Source organism: Schistocerca piceifrons, chromosome 3 (assembly GCF_021461385.2).
Source record: "Schistocerca piceifrons isolate TAMUIC-IGC-003096 chromosome 3, iqSchPice1.1, whole genome shotgun sequence".
In the NCBI taxonomy this organism is placed as follows: Eukaryota; Metazoa; Arthropoda; class Insecta; order Orthoptera; family Acrididae; genus Schistocerca; species Schistocerca piceifrons.
Window position 1 is genome coordinate 483,675,087 of NC_060140.1, and position 22,212 is coordinate 483,697,298.

Consider the following 22,212-nt stretch of genomic DNA (forward strand, 5'->3'; position numbering starts at 1 on the left):
AACTCCCCGCCATTTTTTCTTGAGGTTAGGTTAGTAGACGTAGCACAATTGGCCTATTTTCCCGCCAAAAGCCGCCATTTTGGATGACGTCATGCGCTGTTGCCAAGTCTACATGCCGCCATCTTGGATGACGTCATCGCCGCCATCTTGAATAAATTTGGCAAGACTGCTGCGTGGCCTGGCACATAGTTTGTCCCCCTACTCATGAGGCCATGTAATCTTCAGGAAGAAGACCCAAACAAACCCTTACCTGTATACAACGTGCTGTCACCATCCAGCAGAATGGCAGACACTGCTAACCACCATGGTACATAGAGCATAAGTCAACTACAACGAAAAAAGCCTCTCTGCCGAACTGAAATACCTGATGGAAGCTTTCCATAAAAATGGGCACAGTAAAGCACATATTAGTAAGGCACTCAAGAAAAGAAAAGATGAGCAAACCAGGAAGAGGAGGAACTAGAGAGGAGACTAATTTCCCTTCCTTAACACTGTCCTCACGTGAGATGGGGCTGCTTACGTTGACATGGACGGGACAGGAAATCCAACAGCATGAAACGCAGTACAAACGTCACATGGGGCGTTCTAGCTAACACGATCTGCGACTGTAGTGCTCTCCAGCGACAATTGTTAGTTTATCTATCTCGCAAACCTCACAGTTTGTATACGAAAATGGACGCGTGTAAAATACTTACGTTAGCTCTATTAAAATGAACATTTCCTCTCTTGCCCATGTGCTAGCCATGTTGTGCAGTCTGTAATATAAATAAATAAATAAAAACTTCAATATCCATGAACATATTACATTACAAAAACGAAATTTTCATGCCAGTAGTATCGTTACTTATGTTCAAGCCTAAAGTTCCAGTTTCAGCCGCTTTTGGAGGCAATTAAAAAATCGAAGCTGGTGCACAGCAGGACATTAAAGAAATTCCAGGAAATTCAAAATAGACCATATGTCCTATGTAAGAAAACAGTGGGAAATTTTAAAACTGGTCAAAAATTTAAAATATCCAGGGGAGGGGGGGGGGGGGCAGGTGGTGGGAAACTGTAAGAAATTCAAAAAATCAAAGATGGCATTGTGAGAAATATAAAAGTTAACGGAAAAAATCCAACCAGCCCATTCGTGATTTGTATACCTAATAACTAACATGTAAAATAAAAAATATCTAAACATATAATGCATACCTCAGGTGTAATATTAACACATTCAACACTGCTGTTCTTTCTCTTCTATTGCACAGATGAACTGTGCGAATTTCTAGCAAATTTAAAGACTAATTACATAATAATCAAGTATCTTAGGGGCACATATCTTGCATCATTTGAAAGTCTGTACCAGTACATCTACGTCTGCATGACTACTCTGCAATGCACACTTAAGTGCCTGGCAGAGGACTCTTTGAACCACTTCCACACTATCTCTTTACCACTTCACTCTCTAACAGTGAAAGGGAAAAATGAAAACTTAAATCTTTCTCTACAAGCTCTTATTTCTCGTATTCTACTACAGTGATCATTTCTCCCTATGTAGATGGAGACAATAAAATATCTCCACATTCAGAGGAGAAAATTGGCGATTGAAATTTCGTAAAAAGTCCTCACCACATCAAAAAAGGCCTTTGTTTTAACGGTTATTACTCCTACTCGCTTATCATATCCATCATTCTCTCCCTTCTATTTCGCGATAATACAAAAGGAGTGGCTTCTTTTTTGGACTTTTTCGATGTCCTCCATCAATCCTATCTGGTGAGGAATCCATATCACACAACAGTGCTCAAGCAGGGATGGACAAGTGTAGTGCAGCCAGTCCCTTTAGTAGACTTGTTGCATCTCCTAAGTGTTCTGCCAGTAAAATTCAATCTGTAACTTGCCTCTCTGATGACTTTACTAGATGGCAAACAACTGAGGGCTGTTCAGTCGCCTAAATCGTTTATATGGACTATGAACAGCAGCAATCCTATAACAAGTTCCGTCACTTGCTTCGTACTGTGACCTTTCTGATAGGGAATCATATGGCTCAAATGGTTCATATGGCTATGAGCACTATGTGACTTAACTTCTGAGGTCATCAGTCGCCTAGAACTTAGAAATAATTAAACCTAACTAACCTAAGGACATCACACACATCCATGCCGGAGGCAGGATTCGAACCTGCGACCGTAGCGGTCGTTCGGCTCCAGACTGTAGCGCCTAGAACCGCACGGCCACTCCAGCCGGCTAGGGAATCATAAATCGAGTGGCACAACTCAAGCGATACTCCATAGGCATACAATTTGATTAGAAGTCTCTTGTGAGGATCGGTGTCAAAAGCCTTCTGGAAATCCAGAAATATGGAATCAGTTTTAGATTCTCTATCAACAACACTCGTTGCTTTGTGTGAATGGATAGCTTGTTCTGTTTCACAAGAACAATATTTTTTTAATCTTTGCTGACTATGTGTCAATAGACCACTATCTTTGAGGTAATTCGTAATGTGCGAACAAAGTATATGTTCCAAAATGCTTCTACAAATGGATCTGTAATTCAGCACTTTACTCCCATTTCCTTTCTTCCATACTGGTGTGCAATGCGCATCTTTCCAGTCTTTTGGTATGGAGCAAGTGGCTGTGTATGATTGCTAAGTATGAGGTAATTGTATCAGCATACTCCGAAAGGAACCTACTTGGTGTACTATATATACCAGAAAATTTGCCGTTATTAGGTGATTTAAGTTGCTTTGCTACACCGTGGATATTTACTTAGGAGCTACTCATGTTGGTAATTGTTCTTAATTCGAACTTTGTAACATTTTCTTCGCCTTCTTTCATAAAGGAATTTCGGAAAATTGAGTTTAATACCTCTACTTTAGTGGCGCTACCTTCGGTAATATTATCGTTGATATCACACAGTGAAGGTATTGATTGCAACTTGCTGCTGGTGAACTTTACTTATGATCAGAATCTCTTTGCATTTTCTGTCAAATTTCGAGCCAAAGTTTCGTTGTGAACGCTATTTAAAGCATCTGACATAGAATCTATGCTAAATTTCGAGCTTCCGTAAAACATCCGCAATATTCGGGATTTTTTTGTTCTTTTAAAATTGGTGGGCTCTCTTCAATGCTTCTGCAACAGCGTTCTGACCAGTTTTGTGTTCTGTGGGAGATCAGTATGATCTTTTCTTAATTTATTTGGTATAAATTTCTTAAAAATTGCAGATACTATTTCTTTGAATTTAACCCACATCTGGTTTGCACTTGCATAGTTTGGAAGGAATAAAGACTGCCATTAGAGAGGCATCAAGCGAATTTTTGTCTAACTTTTTAAATAGATATATTTTTCTTTTACCTTCGGTGGATTTGGACGTTGCGATGGTCAGTCTCGCTACAACGACCTCATAATCACTAACCCCTGTATTTGTCCTTACGCTCCCTATTCGCCCAGGATTATTTGTTGCTAAGGGGCCAAGTAATTTTTTTCACAATTACTTGCCCTTAGAGTGAGGTCCTGGACTAATTACTGATAATACATTTTGGAGAAACCATTCAGTATAATTTCTGTCAATATTTTACACATACCACCAGCTTTCAAATTGGATTTCCAAGAACACATCGAGGGTAGACTGAAGTCATCAACAACTGTAATAATACTGTATGAGCGGTGTACCTATTTGAGAAGATGCCGTAGTGTTCTCTGAACCGTTTTACAACTGAATCATGCTAGTTGGGGGTCAGTAAAAGGCACCAATAATTAATTTACTCCGGTTGTCAAGCAAAACCTATACTCATACTGTATCACAGGAATTATCGACTTTAATGTCACTACAAGACAAATTACTTCTTACAACAACAAACACGCTGCCACCAGGTGCATTTAATTTACCATTCCTGAAAATTTTGTGATAACTTTCGCTGACCTTCACACTGGCCTTAGCCGGTCTCTGGCACGTTGCTCCTTATTAACGCTTGAAGCTCTGGTTCTTTCCTATCATAGCTATGACAGTTTACAACTCCAATACTGACTGTTACTATGTCCCTCCTCTTCCTGTGTTCCACCTGAAGCCTTTGAGGCCGGCCGGTGTGGCCGTGCGGTTAAAGGCGCTTCAGTCTGGAACCGCGTGACCACTACAATCGCAGGTTCGAATCCTGCCTTGGGCATGGATGTGTGTGATGTCCTTAGGTTATTTAGGTTTAATTAGTTCTAAGTTCTAGGCGACTGATGACCTCCGAAGTTGAGTCGCATAGTGCTCAGAGCCATTTGAACCATTTGAAGCCTTTGAGAGTGAAGCCCTTCCTGTACTTTCCTGAGACACTCGAAACTAAAAAAAATCCTAGTCCATTCCAAACAGCCCCCACTACGCATGTAGCCACCTCCTATGTAGAGCAGGCCACTGATCTGTTAAGTAAAACCAGAAATCGCACCACCCTATGGCGCAAGTCGAGGAATCTACAGTCTACATGTTAAGAGGATCATCTGAGCCTCTTATTTGGCCCTGCCACTCGGCTCTGCATCAGAAGTATGCAATTGATCCTGTTGATGATGCTAGGGATAGTAAGCTCTGTCTTCATCTTTAACGCAATACTGGCAGTCTACCACTTCAGCTAGCCACCTGAAGCCAGAGAGAATCTCTTCTTCTCCAAAGTGACTCACATCTTTAGTACCAGCATGAGCCACATCTTGCAGCTGACTACACCCTGTGCCCTTTATGGCATCCGGAAACACTCACTCTACATCCAGAATGACTCCTTCCAGTATGCACGCAGAATGCACACTGGATTTATTCCCGTCTTTGACAGTCCTATCCCTAAGGGGCCGCATAATGCGCCTGACATTGGGGCTTGCCACTGCCAATAATTCCACCCTTTGTGAATGTCCAGATCTAGTGGACCTAGAGCCTTCCTATGCAACAGGGTGAGGGCCTATGCCTGGTTGAGAATTTTGTCAGCCACAGATAGTGCCTGAAACCTGTTCACCAGATGAAATGGTGAAGTCCTTTGATTGGCCCCACAGAAAGCCTTCTGCTGCTTGCTGTATCAATATGGGCTCCCACTCGAGCACGAGTGAGATGACATTCTCAATGCAGGAATTAATTGGGGTGGTAATAGTAGTGGAGGGATTGGTGGACATGAGGGAAATGCTCAACATACATTGCATCCCCACATCCTGTTGTACTCAAGCTGCATGACTGAATCCAGCATTGCCAGCAGCTGTGAGCAAAGGGTCATAAACTCAGCATGCATCCGAATGCAGGGATGACAGTCCCTATTCATTGGATTAAATGACTTGGGTTTTGCATGCCCCTTGTCGCAAAGGTGTATGCTGGGATGGCTCCTTCGACTGGGCCACGATCGATTTCCTGCCCTATCCTCACCTTATCCTACCCTATTTTGTAAATGTTTTATATATATTTATTATTTTTGTTTGTTTCTCACATATGCGATACTCTTGTACCAAATGATCTTCGAAGGAATAAATAGATAAAATAAAATAAAATAAAATAAAATGGAAGATTCTCATAAGGCATGAAACTAGCTTTACAACTGTCTATAAAAAGTCAAACACAGGTCTAATTTTATGAAAAGGATTGTGGTTTCCCTCTCTTTTTTATGATCAGGTGCAACACATACAGAATAATCGCAAACCTATCATGAGTCAATGATTGATGTGCAAACCCGGTACCTAAAAATGGTTCAGCAGACCAACAGTCACAAAGTTCCTGCGTTTTCACGAAATATGTGCGCAGAACTGTTCTAATAAACCAATACATTTCGTGTATTTTTACAGGAGACGATTTGTGCCATTCAGAGTTCTTTTTTAGTTGGTTCTGCCGTCTCATTGGTGCAGTTTTGTACCTGCATATCGGCTTGTCTCACTCTTTATGCTTCAAATAACATTTTCGCTAAAAAAAAGTTCAAGAAGAAATCATTCATGTCGCCTCCTGTTCCCAAACAAGTGGCTCCAGAGACAGTTGAAATATTGAATGTTGAGACTGTGCACATTGTTTCTGCCAGTCACCAGTATTAGTTGATGTAATACCTGTGGTCATATGGTACTTGCTGCAATAGTTTTTGCTCATTGTACCTCTTCATCTAGAGAAAAAACGTAACATAAATTAGATGAAACTAAACAAACTAATATGTTTACTTCGTATACGCTACCTCTACATTTGTAAGTGAAAACTGTTACCAGATTCAACACTGGAAACACTTTCTGGCTCTTTGATTCAACATTGGAAACACTTTCTGGCTCTTATTGTTATCATCGTCACTGGCATCAGTATCAGAACAATTTTCACCAAATAAAATGTCCAGAATTTCACTTTCTTGGAGGCCTGGAGACGTGAAAAATATCACAAGATTCTCATAACAGTACAGTGAAAAATAATGTTAGTGCATCACAAGATTCACATAAAAGCACAGTGAAAAATAATGTTAATATAATGCATCAGAATATAAGGGGATTAAAAATCAAAGTAGATGAGCTTCTTCTTTGTTTAGAAGATTTAGAAACTGAGGGTGGAACAGATGTACTATGCCTGCCTGAATATCATATAGTCACACGTATGGGAATGGTAAATGTAGGTGGATATAAGCTTTCAGTACATGTAAGTAGAGACACTTTGGACAGAGGAGGAGTTGCCATATATGTTAAAATCAATCACAGTGTGAAAAATTTGGAAACTAAAAAATTTTGCATAGAGCAACATATAGAAGCATGTGCATGTGAGCTTAAACTAAATAATGGCACTTTTATAATTGTAGGTGTGTTTATAGGTCTCTATTGGGAAATTTTCAACTATTTTCAAAGAACTTGGATTCTTTGTTGCGCAACCTGTCAGACAAATGAAAGCAGCAGAGTGCTAAAAGCTTGTTCCCAATAAATAAATAGTACTCTCAGCCACATATGTAATAGCACACTCAAACAGGCCATTTTTCCAGACAGACTGAAATACGCTATTGTTAAACCATTGAATAAAAAAAGGATAGATCTGATGCTATCAACTACCGCTCAATCTCACTTCTGACAGCTTTCTCCAAAATTCTTGAAAAATTAATGTATTCAAGAGTTGTTTTGTTTGTTGTGGTCTTCAGTCCTGAGACTGGTTTGATGCAGCTCTCCATGCTACTCTATCCTGTGCAAGCTTCTTCATCTCCCAGTACCTACTGCAACCTACATCCTTCTGAATCTGCTTAGTGTATTCATCTCTTGGTCTCCCCCTACGATTTTTACCCTCCACGCTGGACTCCAATACCAAATTGGTGATCCCTTGATGCCTCAGAACATGTCCTACCAATCGATCCCTTCTTCTGGTCAAGTTGTGCCACAAACTTCTCTTCTCCCCAATCCTATTCAATACTTCCTCATTAGTTATGTGATCTACCCATCCAATCTTCAGCATTCTTCTGTAGCACCACATTTCGAAAGCTTCTATTCTCTTCTTGTCCAAACTATTTACCGTCCATGTTTCACTTCCATACATGGCTACACTCCATTCAAATACTTTCAGAAATGACTTCCTGACACTTAAATCTATACTCGATGTTAACAAATTTCTCTTCTTCAGAAACGCTTTCCTTGCCATTGCCAGTCTACATTTTATATCCTCTCTACTTCGACCATCATCAGTTATTTTGGTCCTCAAATAGCAAAACTCCTTTACTACTTTAAGTGTCTCATTTCCAAATCTAATACCCTCAACATCACCCGACTTAATTAGACTACATTCCATTATCCTCGTTTTGCTTTTGTTGATGTTCATCTTATATCCTCCCTTCAAGACACCATCCATTCCGTTCAAGTGCTCTTCCAAGTCCTTTGGCGTCTCTGACAGAATTACTATGTCTTCGGCAAACCCTTAACGTTTTTATTTCTTTTCCATGGATTTTAATACCTACTCCGAATTTTTCTTTTGTTTCCTTTACTGCTTGCTTAATATACAGATTGAATAACATCGGGGAGAGGCTACAACCCTTTCTTACTCCCTTCCCAACCACTGCTTCGCTTTCATGCCCCTCGACTTTAATAACTGCCATCTGGTTTCTGTACAAATTGTAAATAGCCTTTCGCTCCCTGTATTTTACCCCTGCCACCTTTAGAATTTGAAAGAGAGTATTCCAGTCAACATTGTCAAAAGCTTTCTCTAAGTCTACAATTGCTAGAAACGTAGGTTTGCCTTTCCTTAATCTTTCTTCTAAGGTAAGTCGTAAGGTCAGTATTGTCTCACGTGTTCCAGTATTTCTACGGAATCCAAACTGATCTTCCCCGAGGTCGGCTTCTACTAGTTTTTCCATTCATCTGTAAAGAATTCGTGTTAGTATTTTGCAGCTGTGGCTTATTAAACTGATTGTTCCGTAATTTTCACATCTGTCAACACCTGCTTTCTTTGGGATTGGAATTATTATATTCTTCTTGAAGTCTGAGGGTATTTCGCCTGTTTCATACATCTTGCTCACCAGATGGTAGAGTTTTGTCAGGACTGGCTCTCTCAAGGCCGTCAGTAGTTCCAATGGAATGTTGTCTACTCCGGGGGCCTTGTTTCGACTCTGGTCTTTCAGTGCTCTGTCAAACTCTTCACGTAGTATCACATCTCCCATTTCATCTTCATCTACATCCTCTTCCATTTCCATAATATTGTCCTCAAGTACATCGCCCTTGTATAGACCCTCTATATACTCCTTCCACCTTTCTGCCTTCCATTCTTTGCTTATAACTGGGTTTCGATCTGAGCTCTTGATATTCACACAAGTCGTTCTCTTATCTTCAAAGGTCTCTTTAATTTTCCTGTAGGCAGTATCTATCTTACCCCTAGTGAGATAGGCCACTACATCCTTACATTTGTCCTCTAGCCATCCCTGCTTAGCCATTTTGCACTTCCTGTCGATCTAATTTTTGAGACGTTTGTATTCCTTTTTGCCTGCTTCATTTACTGGACTTTTATATTTTCTCCTTTCATCAATTAAATTCAATATTTCTTCTGTTACCCAAGGATTTCTACTACCCCTCGTCTTTTTACCTACTTTATCCTCTGCTGCCTTCACTACTTCATCCCTCAAAGCTACCCATTCTGCTTCTACTGTATTTCTTTCCCCCATTCCTGTCAATTGTTCCCTTATGCTCTCCCTGAAACTCTGTACAACCTCTGGTTCTTTCAGAATGAGATTTTCACTCTGCAGCGGAGTGTGCGCTGATATGAAACTTCCTGGCAGATTAAAACTGTGTGCCCGACCGAGACTCGAACTCGGGACCTTTGCCTTTCGCGGGCAAGTGCTCTACCAACTGAGCTACCGAAGCACGACTCACGCCCGGTACTCACAGCTTTACTTCTGCCAGTACCTCGTCTCCTACCTTCCAAACTTTACAGAAGCTCTTCTGCGAACCTTGCAGAACTAGCACTCCTGAAAGAAAGGATATTGCGGAGACATGGCTTAGCCACAGCCTGGGGGATGTTTCCAGAATGAGATTTTCACTCTGCAGCGGAGTGGTTCTTTCAGTTTATCCAGATCCCATCTCCTTAAATTCCCACCTTTTTGCAGTTTCTTCAGTTTTAATCTACTGTTCATAACCAATAGATTGTGGTCAGAGTCCACATCTGCCCCTGGAAATGCCTTACAATTTAAAACCTGGTTCCTAAATCTCTTTCTTACCATTATATAATCTATTTGATACCTTTTAGTATCTCCAGGGTTCTTCCATGTATACAACCTTCTATCATGATTCTTAAACCAAATGTTAGCTATGATTAAGTTGTGCTCTGTGCAAAATTCTACCAGGCGGCTTCCTCTTTCATTTCTTAGCCCCAATCCATATTCACCTACTACGTTTCCTTCTCTCCCTTTTCCTACACTCGAATTCCAGTCCCCCATGACTATTAAATTTTCGTCTCCCTTCACTATCTGAATAATTTCTTTTATTTCATCATACATTTCTTTAATTTCTTCGTCATCTGCAGAGCTAGTTGGCATATAAACTTGTACTACTGCAGTAGGTGTGGGCTTCGTATCTATCTTGGCCACAATAATGCGTTCACTATGCTGTTTGTAGTAGCTTACCCACATTCCTGTTTTCCTATTCATTATTAAACCTACTCCTCCATTACCCCTATTTGACTTTGTGTTTATAACCCTGTATTCACCTTACCAGAAGTCTTGTTCCTCCTACCACCGAACTTCACTAATTCCCACTATATCTAACTTTAACCTATCCATTTCCCTTTTTAAATTTTCTAACCTACCTGCCCGATTAAGGGATCTGACATTCCACGCTCCGATCCATAGAACGCCAGTTTTCTTTCTCCTGATAACGACATCCTCTTGAGTAGTCCCCGCCCGGAGATCCGAATGGGGGACTATTTTACCTCCGGAATATTTTACCCAAGAGGACGCCATCATCATTTAATCATACAGTAAAGCTGCATGACCTCGGGAAGAATTACGGCCGTAGTTTCCCCTTGCTTTCAGCCGTTCGCAGTACCAGCACAGCAAGGCCGCTTTGGTTATTGTTACAAGGCCAGATCAGTCAGTCATCCAGACTGTTGCCCTTGCAACTACTGAAAAGGCTGCTGCCCCTCTTCAGGAACCACACGTTTGTCTGGGCTCTCATCAGATACCCCTCCATTGTGGTTGTACCTACGGTACGGCTATCTGTATCGCTGAGGCACGCAAGCCTCCCCACCAACGGCAAGGTCCATGGTTCATGGGGGGGATTCAAGAGTAGCATCACATATTTGTAAACATGAAGTACTAACAAAATGTCAGTTTGGTTTACCGAAAGTCTTTTCAACAGAAAATGCTATATATGCTTTCATTGATCAAATCTTAAATGCATTGAATGACCGAACTTCACCCATCGGTATATTTTATGATCTCCCAAAGGCTTTTGATTATGTGGATCACGAAATTCTTCTAGGTAAGCTTAAGTATTGTGGTACGAGTGGGACAGTGCACAAATGGTTTAATTCAAATTTAACTGGAAGAATGCAGAAGGTTGAAATTAACAGTACAGATAGTCTGCAAAAACCTGCAGAGTCCTCTAATTGGGGAGGTATCAAGAATGGTGTCCCACAGGGTTCAGTCTTGGGTCCCTTATTGTTCTTAATATATATTAAGGACTTACCACTATGTATTCATGAAGATCCAAAGCTAGCTCTTTTTGCTGATGATACAAGTATAGTAATCACACTCAAGGAGCAAGAATCAGGGGAGGAAATTGCAAATAACGTCTTTCAGAAAATTATTAAATAGTTCTCTGCAAATGGGCTCTCACTAAATTTTGAGGAAAAACAGTTTATACGATTCTGTACAGTAAATGGCATAACACCATTGATAAATATAAACCATGAACAGAAGTCTGTTGCTAAGGCAGAATACTCAAAATTTCTGGGTGTGTGCACTGACGAGAAATTGAACTGGAAGAAACACATCGATGATTTGCTGAAACGGTTAGGATCAGCTACTTATGCTATTAGGGTTATTGCAAATTTTGGTGATAAACATATCAGTAAATTAGCATACAATGCCTATTTTCATTCACTGCTTTCATATGGCATTATATTTTGGGGCAATTCGTCATTAAGAGAGAAAGTATTCATTGCACAAAAGCGTGTAATCACAATAAAAGCTGGAGCCCACCCAAGATCACCTTGCAGACATTTATTTAAGGAACTCAGGATATTCACAGTAGCTTCACAATACATATATTCACTTATGAAATTTGTCATTAATAAGCCATCCCAATTAAAAAATAACAGCGAAGTGCATAGCTGCATCACTGGAAGAAAGGATGATTTTTCACTGTTCTGGATTAAATCTCACTTTGGCACAGAAAGAGGTGAATTATGCTGCCACAAAAATCTTTGGTCATTTGCCAAATAGTATTAAAAGTCTGACTGATTGTCAGCCAACATTTAAAAGCAAATTAAAAGAATTTCTGAATGATAACTCCTTCTACTCAATAGATTAATAGATATGAAGACGTAACTGCAAAAAAAGAAAAAAAATTAATTTTTGTAAAGAAAAATTATGTTAAAGTGAAACGTTCCACATCATTACGAAATGTTGTATTCGTTATCTATGGAGCGAGGATTAATGTATCTATGCCTCTAGTCAGGATTTTTACTGAACATGCTCTCAGAGAATTATGAAGTTACAATGTTCGCAAAATAAAAATTTGGCTAAAGATTTGAGTGCTATCATCACAGATATCCCACTCACACTTGTGCTGCTGCTGCATCTAGTGGAAAAAAACGTGAAGTACGACTGTTATTCCACAGCAGGCAGTCGTGTAACATATCACACGACTGATTCGGTGAACGGAAAAGCTGCACCTGTACAGTATATGACACTGTCCGCACAGCCAATTCATCTACTCCCATTTGGCGTATGAGCATTGTAATCAATGTTGTAGAATGACTCCAAGCTGAAAATTGCATTTGTTACATACAATTGCATAACACCAGAGAGATGTTGTTCATCTCAAGTCACAATCTACAGTAAACGTTCTTGGTACAAAACCAATCGCCCTCCATGGTTTGTGATGATTGTTGTATATACATCTAATTCTTACGAGAGAGGCCATTGATTGCTGTGTTTCTCTCTGTTGACGATATAAATGGGCTTTAGCTCTTGGCAGTCTGCACTATACAGTGAATGGATAGGAAGGTGCTCCATTCAATATTAGCGAAATGATGCCCCAACCTGTAGATCAAGTGCCTATAGTCGTAATACGAGAATTATTGTACAGTCTACCTACAAATATATGGGTGAAAACATGCCAATTCTTAGTTTAAAAACTCGTTTATGTTTTATGTCAGCTATCAGGGGGATCCTACCTTCATGTCTTTGAATTCACAATGGTTTAAAGAAATTTGTATGAGTTCCAGAAAAAGAAATCTCAGACAGAAGGTACCTATTTTTGCAAGATACAATACATGAAAAATGATAACTGTCTTGTAATTTTTTGGAACTAATATTTGCTGTAGGATTTTATACTCGATGCATATTACTAACATGAGACAGCACAGAGAGATGAGTACATTCGAGGATTATTATTCGTTAACTGTTACATTCTCAAGCTAGGAATTAAGATGAAACACTCTCTCTATGAAGGCTGGTGTTTTGTGCTTTGTGAAATATCCGACCTAAAGTGCATCGATAATTATAATGTCATCTCCTGCTGTTAAATAGTGGAAAAGTGTAATATACTATAATTTTGTTCACACGTCAAAGTAGAAATTACAGTGTTTAATTCAAATCACAAAGTCGCCATCATCATCATCATCATCTCATCATCATTTAAGACTGATTATGCCTTTCAGCGTTCAGTCTGGAGCATAGCCCCCTTATAAAATTCCTCCATGATCCCCTATTCAGTGCTAACATTGGTGCCTCTTCTGATGTTAAACCTATTACTTCAAAATCATTCTTAACCGAATCCAGGTACCTTCTCCTTGGTCTGCCCTGACTCCTCCTACCCTCTACTGCTGAACCCATGAGTCTCTTGGGTAACCTTGCTTCTCCCATGTGTGTAACATGACCCCACCATCTAAGCCTGTTCGCCCTGACTGCTACATCTATAGAGTTCATTCACAGTTTTTCTTTGATTTCCTCATTGTGGACACCCTCCTGCCATTGTTCCCATCTACTAGTACCTGCAATCATCCTAGCTACTTTCATATCCGTAACCTCAACCTTGTTGATAAGGCAACCTGAATCCACCCAGCTTTTGCTCACATACAACAAAGCTGGTCGAAAGATTGAACGGTGCACAGACAACTTAGTCTTGGTACTGACTTCCTTCTTGCAGAAGAGAGTAGATCGTAGCTGAGCGCTCACTGCATTAGCTTTGCTACACCTCGCTTCCAGTTCTTTTATATGTTACCATCCTGTGAGAATATGCATCCTAAGTACTTGAAACCGTCCACCTGTTCTAACTTTGTTCCTCCTATTTGGCAATCAATCCGTTTATATTTCTTTCCCACTTACATTACTTTCGTTTTGGAGATGCTAATCTTCATACCATAGTTCTTACATTTCTGATCTAGTTCTGAAATATTACTTTGCAAACTTTCAATCAAATCTGCCATCACAACTAAGTCATTCGCATATGCAAGACTGCTTAGTTTGTGTTCACATATCTTAATCTCACCCAGCCAGTCTATTGTTTTCAACATATGATCCATAAATAATATGAACAACAATGGAGACAGATTGCAGCCTTGTCTTACCCCTGAAACTACTCTGAACCGTGAACTCAATTTATCGTCAACTCTAACTGCTGCCTGACTATCCATGTAAAGACCTTTAATTGCTTGCAAAAGTTTGCCTCCTATTCCATAATCTCGTAGAACAGACTATAACTTCCTCCTAGGAACCTGGTCATATGCCTTTTCTAGATCTATAAAACATAGATACAATTCCCTGTTCCACTCATAACATTTCTCCATTATTTGCCATAAGCTAAAGATGTGGTCCTGACAACCTCTAAGAGGCCTAAACCCACACTGATTTTCATCCAGTTGGTCCTCAACTAATACTCGCACTTTCCTTTCAACAATACCTGAGAAGATTTTATACCAACAACGCTGATTAAAGAGATACCTCTGTAGTTGTTACAATCTTTTCTGTTTCCATGTTTAAAGATTGGTGTGATTACTGCTTTTGTCCAGTCTGATGGAACCTGTCCCGACTCCCAGGCCATTTCAAATATCCTGTGTAGCCACTTAAGACCTGACATTCCACTGTATTTGATGAGTTCCGACTTAATTTCATCAACCCCAGCTGCTTTATTGCACTGCAATCTATTGACCATTTTCTCCACTTCCACAAATGTGATCCTATTTCCATCATCATTCCTATCCCATTCTACCTCGAAATGTGAAACATTACTGATCGTATTTTCACCTACATTGAGCAACTCTTCAAAATATTCCCTCCATCTGTCCAAGGCATCCACAGGATTCACCAACAGTTTTCCTGAGCTGTCCAAATTACTTGTCATTTCCTTCTTACCCCCCTTTCGAAGACTGCTAATTACACTCCAGAATGGTTTTCCAGCAGCTTGACTCATAGTCTCCAACCTGTTTCCAAAGTCTTCCCAATATTTCTTCTTGAATGCTGCAATTATCTGGTTGGCTTTGTTTCTTTCTTCAACATAACTTTCTCTGTCTACCTGTCTGTCTACCTGTGTTCTAGTATGTAGCCATTTTTGATATGCCTTCTTTTTCCTTTTACAGGCTGCCTTGACTGTGTCATTCCACCAAGCTGTTTGCTTCATACTACTTTTACACACTACTGTTCCAAGGCATTTTTTAGCCACTTCTAGTACTGTGCCCCTGTACCTTGTCCATTCCTTTTCCAATGACTGTAATTGACTACATTCAACTAACTGGTACCTTTCTGAGATCGCTGTTATGTACTTGTGCCTGATTTCCTTATCCTGATGTTTCTCTACTCTTATCCTCCTACATATGGACCTGACCTCCTGCACTTTCGGCCTCACAATCCCAATTTCACTGCAGATTAAATAATGATCAGTGTCATCAAAGAATCCCCTGAATACACGTGTGTCCCTCACAGCCTTCCTGAATTCCTGATCTGTTATTATATAGTCAATGACAGATCTGGTTCCCCTGCCTTCCCAAGTATACCGGTGAATGTTCTTATGTTTAAAAAAGGAGTTTGTGATTACTAAACCCATACTGGCACAGAAATTCAAGAGTTGTTTCCCGTTCCTGTTGGCCTCCATATCCTCTCCAAATTTACCCATAACCTTTTCATACCCTTCTGTTCGATTTCCAATCCTGGCGTTAAAATCACCCATGAGCAGAACACTGTCCTTGTCCTTTACTCTAACAACTACATCACTGAGTGCCTCATAAAAACCATCCATCTTATCTTGATCTGTCCCTTCACAATGCGAATATACTGACACAATCCTAATTTTCTTGCTAGACACTGTCAAATCTATCCACATCAGTCGTTCGTTTACATACCTTATTGCAACTACGCTGGGTTCCATTTCTTTCCCGGTGTAAAGCCCTACACCCCATTGTGCTATTCCTGCTTTGACTCCTGACAGGTAGACCTAGTATTCTCCCACTTCCTCTTCTTTCTCACCCCTTACCCGGATGTCACTAACAGCTAAAACATCCAGCCCCATCTTACTTGCAGCTTCTGCCAGGTCTACCTTCTTCCCAGAGTAGCCCCCATTGATATTAATAGCTCCCCATCTCATTACCATTTGTTTGCGAAGTCGTATCTTAGGAGTCCCTGGTTTGTCAGTTAGAGGTGGGACTCCGTCACCTCCAAAGGTCCGAGGCATTTTGCTCTGATTGTTGCCCGCATCATATTTAAAGTACCAGGGAAGCAGGTTGCTAGCCTTACTTGCCCCAAGTCCCATTGGGTTTTACCCCTAACGGTTGAGGGACTAACCGGTGGATTTGGTCATCTTTGCCGTATGAGCACAAAGGTGACCACGACTCAGAATATGTCTGAGATGCCCATCCTTTTTCCAAAGTAACTGGTATCCCGACTGTCGGGACCACTTATTTGGCCACTCATACGTTGCCCGTGGTTCATGAACTAGGACATGACTACAGGAACCCACACCATGAACCACATCACAAAGTCGAATCTCATTAAAATAAAAAATTCAAAGAGAGGGCTATTTTTTCATTCTTATCATATTTTCATGTACACAATGAAGTCAACCACATTCTCAGACAAATGGGTAGCACCAGTATTTTTGGTGTGAAAGACGTTGGGTTCGATTCGTGGTAACTCCTCAGATTTGCCTCACGTAGGGAAAGCTGGAATGTATAGGAGTGGATGTTGGAAAGGAAACATCTAGGATCGTCAGTCCCACTGTAATTGGTTTGTCAAAGACTACACTGATCTGCTTAGTTCAATGGCGACTAAGCTTTCCTTAAAAATCACACTTCATTGAAAATTCTGTTTGCTAATTAATGCAACTGTCTCATACCAACCTTTCCACAATGTTTACAGCTCTGAGGCTGAAAGCGAAATTATTTTTCTGGGACGGAGCTGCTTTTTATGCCCTGCAAAATTGTGAAGAGGGTGTCCTCTTGCAGAAACTTCTTGTGAATCAGAGCCTGAGCATGTACATTCTAATTTTACATTATTGTTATACTAAGAACCAATCAAAGCGATAGACAATAATATCTGTTGAATAGGAGCTTCGATTATTGGCTAATGGTTATGGTGGCTCAATTGCAAAACGTACCAGATATCTCACAAAATGTTACATCGTCTGAGGTGCATACAGTGGAGAGCAATGTCTTGAGATAACTTCAAGGTGGACACTCATTATCTTATGGTTCAGAAGGCCTGGGGACTACTTTTGTTGTGTTACCGCGCTGTAGGAAGCGCTGCTGCCTTGGGATTATTATAATGCACATTAAGGAATATTTTTAGTACAATTTTTATCGCAAAGCTGCGGAATGGAGATGTAAGTTCTGATTATCTGTTTTTTCCTCAAGAGACTAAACTCACACACATCCACAAAAAGATTGTATTTCTGGGAATATATTGAGGAGGATGAAATGCTCTCCCTAGGAAATGTGTATTGTAAACAACAAGATATTAAAAAAACTTGCTGGTTGCTGCTTGCTAATCACGTTTTTCATGCTACCACATCACTGAGGCAAGGATATAAGAGCAGGAAGACTCACTAAGAAGCTCACATCATTCCATTTGCCATCTTTGCAAAAATGTAAGTATTCTTATGCTTATCTAGTCTGTTATTCAATCATTTGTCATATCTATGAATACATGTTTTTCCTAATTTAACCCTTGAGTGGGCGCCCTACTTTTCATAACATCAGTGGGTGCGTGATGTACTTTGTACACATGCAAAGGATATCTGTCTTTCTGTTAGCAAGGTAATCATGTATAAGCAAAATCACAGTTTAATCTTAATTTAATTAAAAAAACGGTAAAATAAACTTACATTATACAAGCCAAATCACTGTTTAATTAAACAATAACAAAATAAACTATCATTACATCACCCAGTTGTCATGTGCAAGTGTTATCCCACAGTAATGACCCACTCAAAGCATTCAACAGCACAGGTTGATCAGAGCCCTGAAAACTGATGATTTGATTACTATTTTATCTCGTAGACAACTGCGACATTGTAGGACTATGCCTTTAGCTCGGAATCTGATTCATTTTTTTGCATGAATCGTAAATTTTTCTCCACCTAACTCGCTGTTTATTTCATTTGTAAGTACGAAAACGCAACTTATCACTGTGTTAGCTGAAGCAATAATGAAGGAAATTGGTATGAGCGCACAAGTATGAAATAACAATGCTGTGGTACAAGACAACACGATTTGTGATTGGCACACTTTATACTTAGGCGTGACAGCTCAAGAGTTTATGTTATAGACTCTACGGAGAATCTGTGGTGCACATGTTCTGATTTAGTACACAAAACAAGAACTCTGACTCAGCAGCAGCAGAAAGATTCTCTCAGAAGCATTTGGAAATATTCAGAAGCAATTGGAACTTTTCAGAAGGTGTAAAAACAGAGCTTCCAAAATGCTGAAACAATTTCTATTTTCTCAACCCAACTGTCAACATCATGATCAGTTAGGAGCTGACAAAGAAAGGGGAAAGAGAGAGAGATAGAGAGAGAGAGAGAGAGAGAGAGACAGAGGGATGGGGGGGGGGGAAGGGAGGGAACATAGTTCAATATTCGACAAAAAGTCTACATATAATTCTTCTTCTTCTACTGTAGTCTGCCATTCATGCATTTTTGTAAAACCTATGAATACATGATTTTTCTCATTTAATCTTACAGAACTTGCAGTCTTCCTGATCGAGTTCATGAGATAAGAATGCTGACTTGGCAGCAGCAGGAAGGCTCTCTCAGAACTATCTGGAACTTTTTTGGAGGGTATAAAAAGACCTTTAAACTTGCTGAAATAATCTCTGTTTCATCTTCAGACCTGGAAATATGATCAGCAGCTTGGACATAAAAAAATCCGCAAGTAGGAACAGAGTTCCCACATAAAAAGGAGCTGGGAGTCGGAAATACACCAAAACTGTAGGCATTCTACTTCTTAAGTAGTCTATCACTCAAGCACTTTTTGTCATATCTACGAATAATGGTTTTTTCCTTGTTTAAGGTAATAGAATCCGTGGTCCTCCTGACTGTACAACAGAGATTCTATGATATGGTCGAGCAGCTCTCAAAAAATCTGAGAAAAACTGCAGAGAGACAAAGCAGCATCCACAGCAGCATGACATCTACAGAAGACGACCTTGGTAGGCTGAACTTTCATCGATTAACCTATTATTAATAGTATTGTTGTTATTATTATTATTTTTATTACTATTATTATTATGGGTGAATTGGCACAAACCACATTAAATTAGATGCTATCGAATTGATTGATGCTAAGTATACATTTAGAAAACGAATATGTATTGTTGCAGTAGAAACAGGATTGGATTGAAGGAGCCTATACATTTCTTGGACGCCTGTTTTCACATTTTTAGAACAAAATTTCGTCAAATTAACCAACTTGTCAATATAATTTAGTTGTTAATCTCCAACTTTCTCTTGCCAAACTCAGGTGAGGAAAAACAGACTTACCTCAATACAAAGGACACACATCTATCACTATCTGTAATGTGAGTGAATAGTACTCAAACAGTGACACAGAGAGATTTTTAAAAAATCTGCAAACTTCCCACATTCACGATTCAGATTGGGCACTAAAGGAAATAATTCAATTGCAAGTTAATTTTAATGAAAAAAAAGGAATTTTATGCAGGAGCACGCATGAAACTGCCTAAGGTAACAGCAAATAAAATCATGGTAATAAACGTCGAGTCATATGACAATGCCTATCTTAAGTGGTCAATTTTTTCACCATTCCGTTCTGTAAAAAAGAATGCACAATGTGCATCTAAATACCCGGAAGAGCCAAACAAACTAGTACTTCTGCCTAATATCGTGTAGGGCCCCCGCACAACTTGGTATGGACTCGACTATTGTCTGAGGGAACTGACAGCTTGAATCCTGCAGGGCTGTCCATAAATCCCTAAGAGCACAAGGAGATGGAGATCTCTTTTGAGTAGCATGTTGCAAGGCATCGCAGATATGCAGATATGCTCAATAATGGTCATGTCTGGGAAGTTTGATGGCCAGCGAAGTGTTTAAACTCAGAAGAGTGTTCCTGAAGTCACTCTGTAGCAGTTCTGGACGTTTTGGGTTTCGCATGCTCCTGCCGGAACTGCCCGAGTTCGTCGGAATGCTTAATGAGCATGAATGGACGCAGGTGATCAGACAGGATGCTTACGCACGTGTCACCTGTCAGAATCGTATCTAGACGTATCAGGGGTTCCAAATCACTACGACTGCACACACACCACACCATTATAGAGCGTCCACCTGCTTGAACAAACCCCTGCAGATGTGCAGGGGTCGTGGATTCATGAGGTTGCCTCCATACCCGTACATGTCCATCTGCTATATACAACTTGAAACGAGACTCGTCCGATCAGGGAACATTTTTCTAGTTATCATCAGTCCAATGTGGGTGTTGATGGGCCCAGGCGAGGCGTAAAGCTTTGTGTCATGCAGTCATCAAGGGTACTTCAGTGGGCCTGCGGCTCCGAAAGCCCATATCGATGATGTTTCATTGAATGATTCGCACGCTGACATTTCTTGATGGCCCAGCACTGAAATCTGCAGCAGCTTGTGGAAGGGTTGCACTTCTGTCACGCTGAACGATTCTCTTCAGTTCGTTGCTCCCGTTCTTGCAGGATCTGTTTCCGGCCGCAGCGATGTCGGAGATCTGATGTTTTACCAGATTCCTGATATTCACGGCACACTCTCGAAATAGTCGTACGGGAAAGTCCCTACTTTATCGCTACCTCGGAGATGCTGTGTCCCATCGCTTGTGCGCCGATTATAATACCACGTTCAAACTCACTGAAATCTTGATAACTTGCCATTGTAGCAGCAGTAACCGACCTAACAACTGAACCAGACACTTATTATCTTATATAGGCACTGGCGACCGCAGCGCCGTGTTCTACCCGTTTACATATCCTGTATTTGAATACGCATACTCATACCAGTTTCTTTGGCGCTTCAGTGTATTTTACATATGAAGATAAATTAAACTTTGCCAATATACCGTTACCTGCAGAGCCCAATCATGTTTATATTTTCGAGAAACAGAACGAAGAATCAGTATTCAGATTTATGAATCAATAATTGTGGAAGAACAGAGGAAAGACAAGGAATTTCGTGCTGTACCGCTGCCTATTGCAAAACACCATCTTGAGAGGTCATGTGCTTGTATTAATGTTGTAGGTTGCTACTCAGCTATGTCATTTCTATAACATAAAAGACTTGTCGAGGATCGCATGGGGTAGTATGGCTGCTTGCACTAAGTCCGTTGTATTATATGAGCGTTGCCTGTGTTATTTTCGTTCACATGAATAAGTAGATGCACATTTAGTTGTCTGTGCAGAGTGTAAACAGGTTAACTGAGTATTTCGTAGTGACAAAAAAATTTAGTGACAAACTGAACTGCCTTTCTGGTTTGCGCTGATACGGAATGCATCTCAGAACCAGTTGCTAGTTGTAATCGTACTACTGACACTGATTCATATTCTGATCTCATGTACCTACATAAACCATTCAGTGCTGTTTATTACGTGCACTGCTGCTATAGCCAAGAATATTCTGAAATTAAATTGTACAGAGGCAGTCATTACATACAGTGATTCACTGAACAGCACCAGGCAGTCGCTGAGTGTGTAAGTGACTTTTTATTACAACATAACGCGATGATATTAAAACCTGAGGAAGAACTGGCTTGTCACTTAACAAAATTCTGTTATGTTTGCGAGGAACCCCTGAGGGAAACAATATAAAGCTCTGAGATAATTTTCATTTCACAAATGCATACTAGGGCTCAGCACATGGGTGCAATGTGAGTTACAGACCTCACTATACAGTGCCAATCATATTCCACAATATGCTCAATTACAATGGGAATTTCTTGATCACAATCTCGTGTGAACAAAAGACACAGATGGCAATAAAGAAACTGCATTAAATCCACATAGCATTTCTATTCTGCCATTGAATATGGAAAAATGCAAATCACTCACAAAGACTTTTCTAGTTATGCACCAATAAAGGCACTAAAACATGAATTTTAGATTTACTGATTCATTAAACTTTTTGA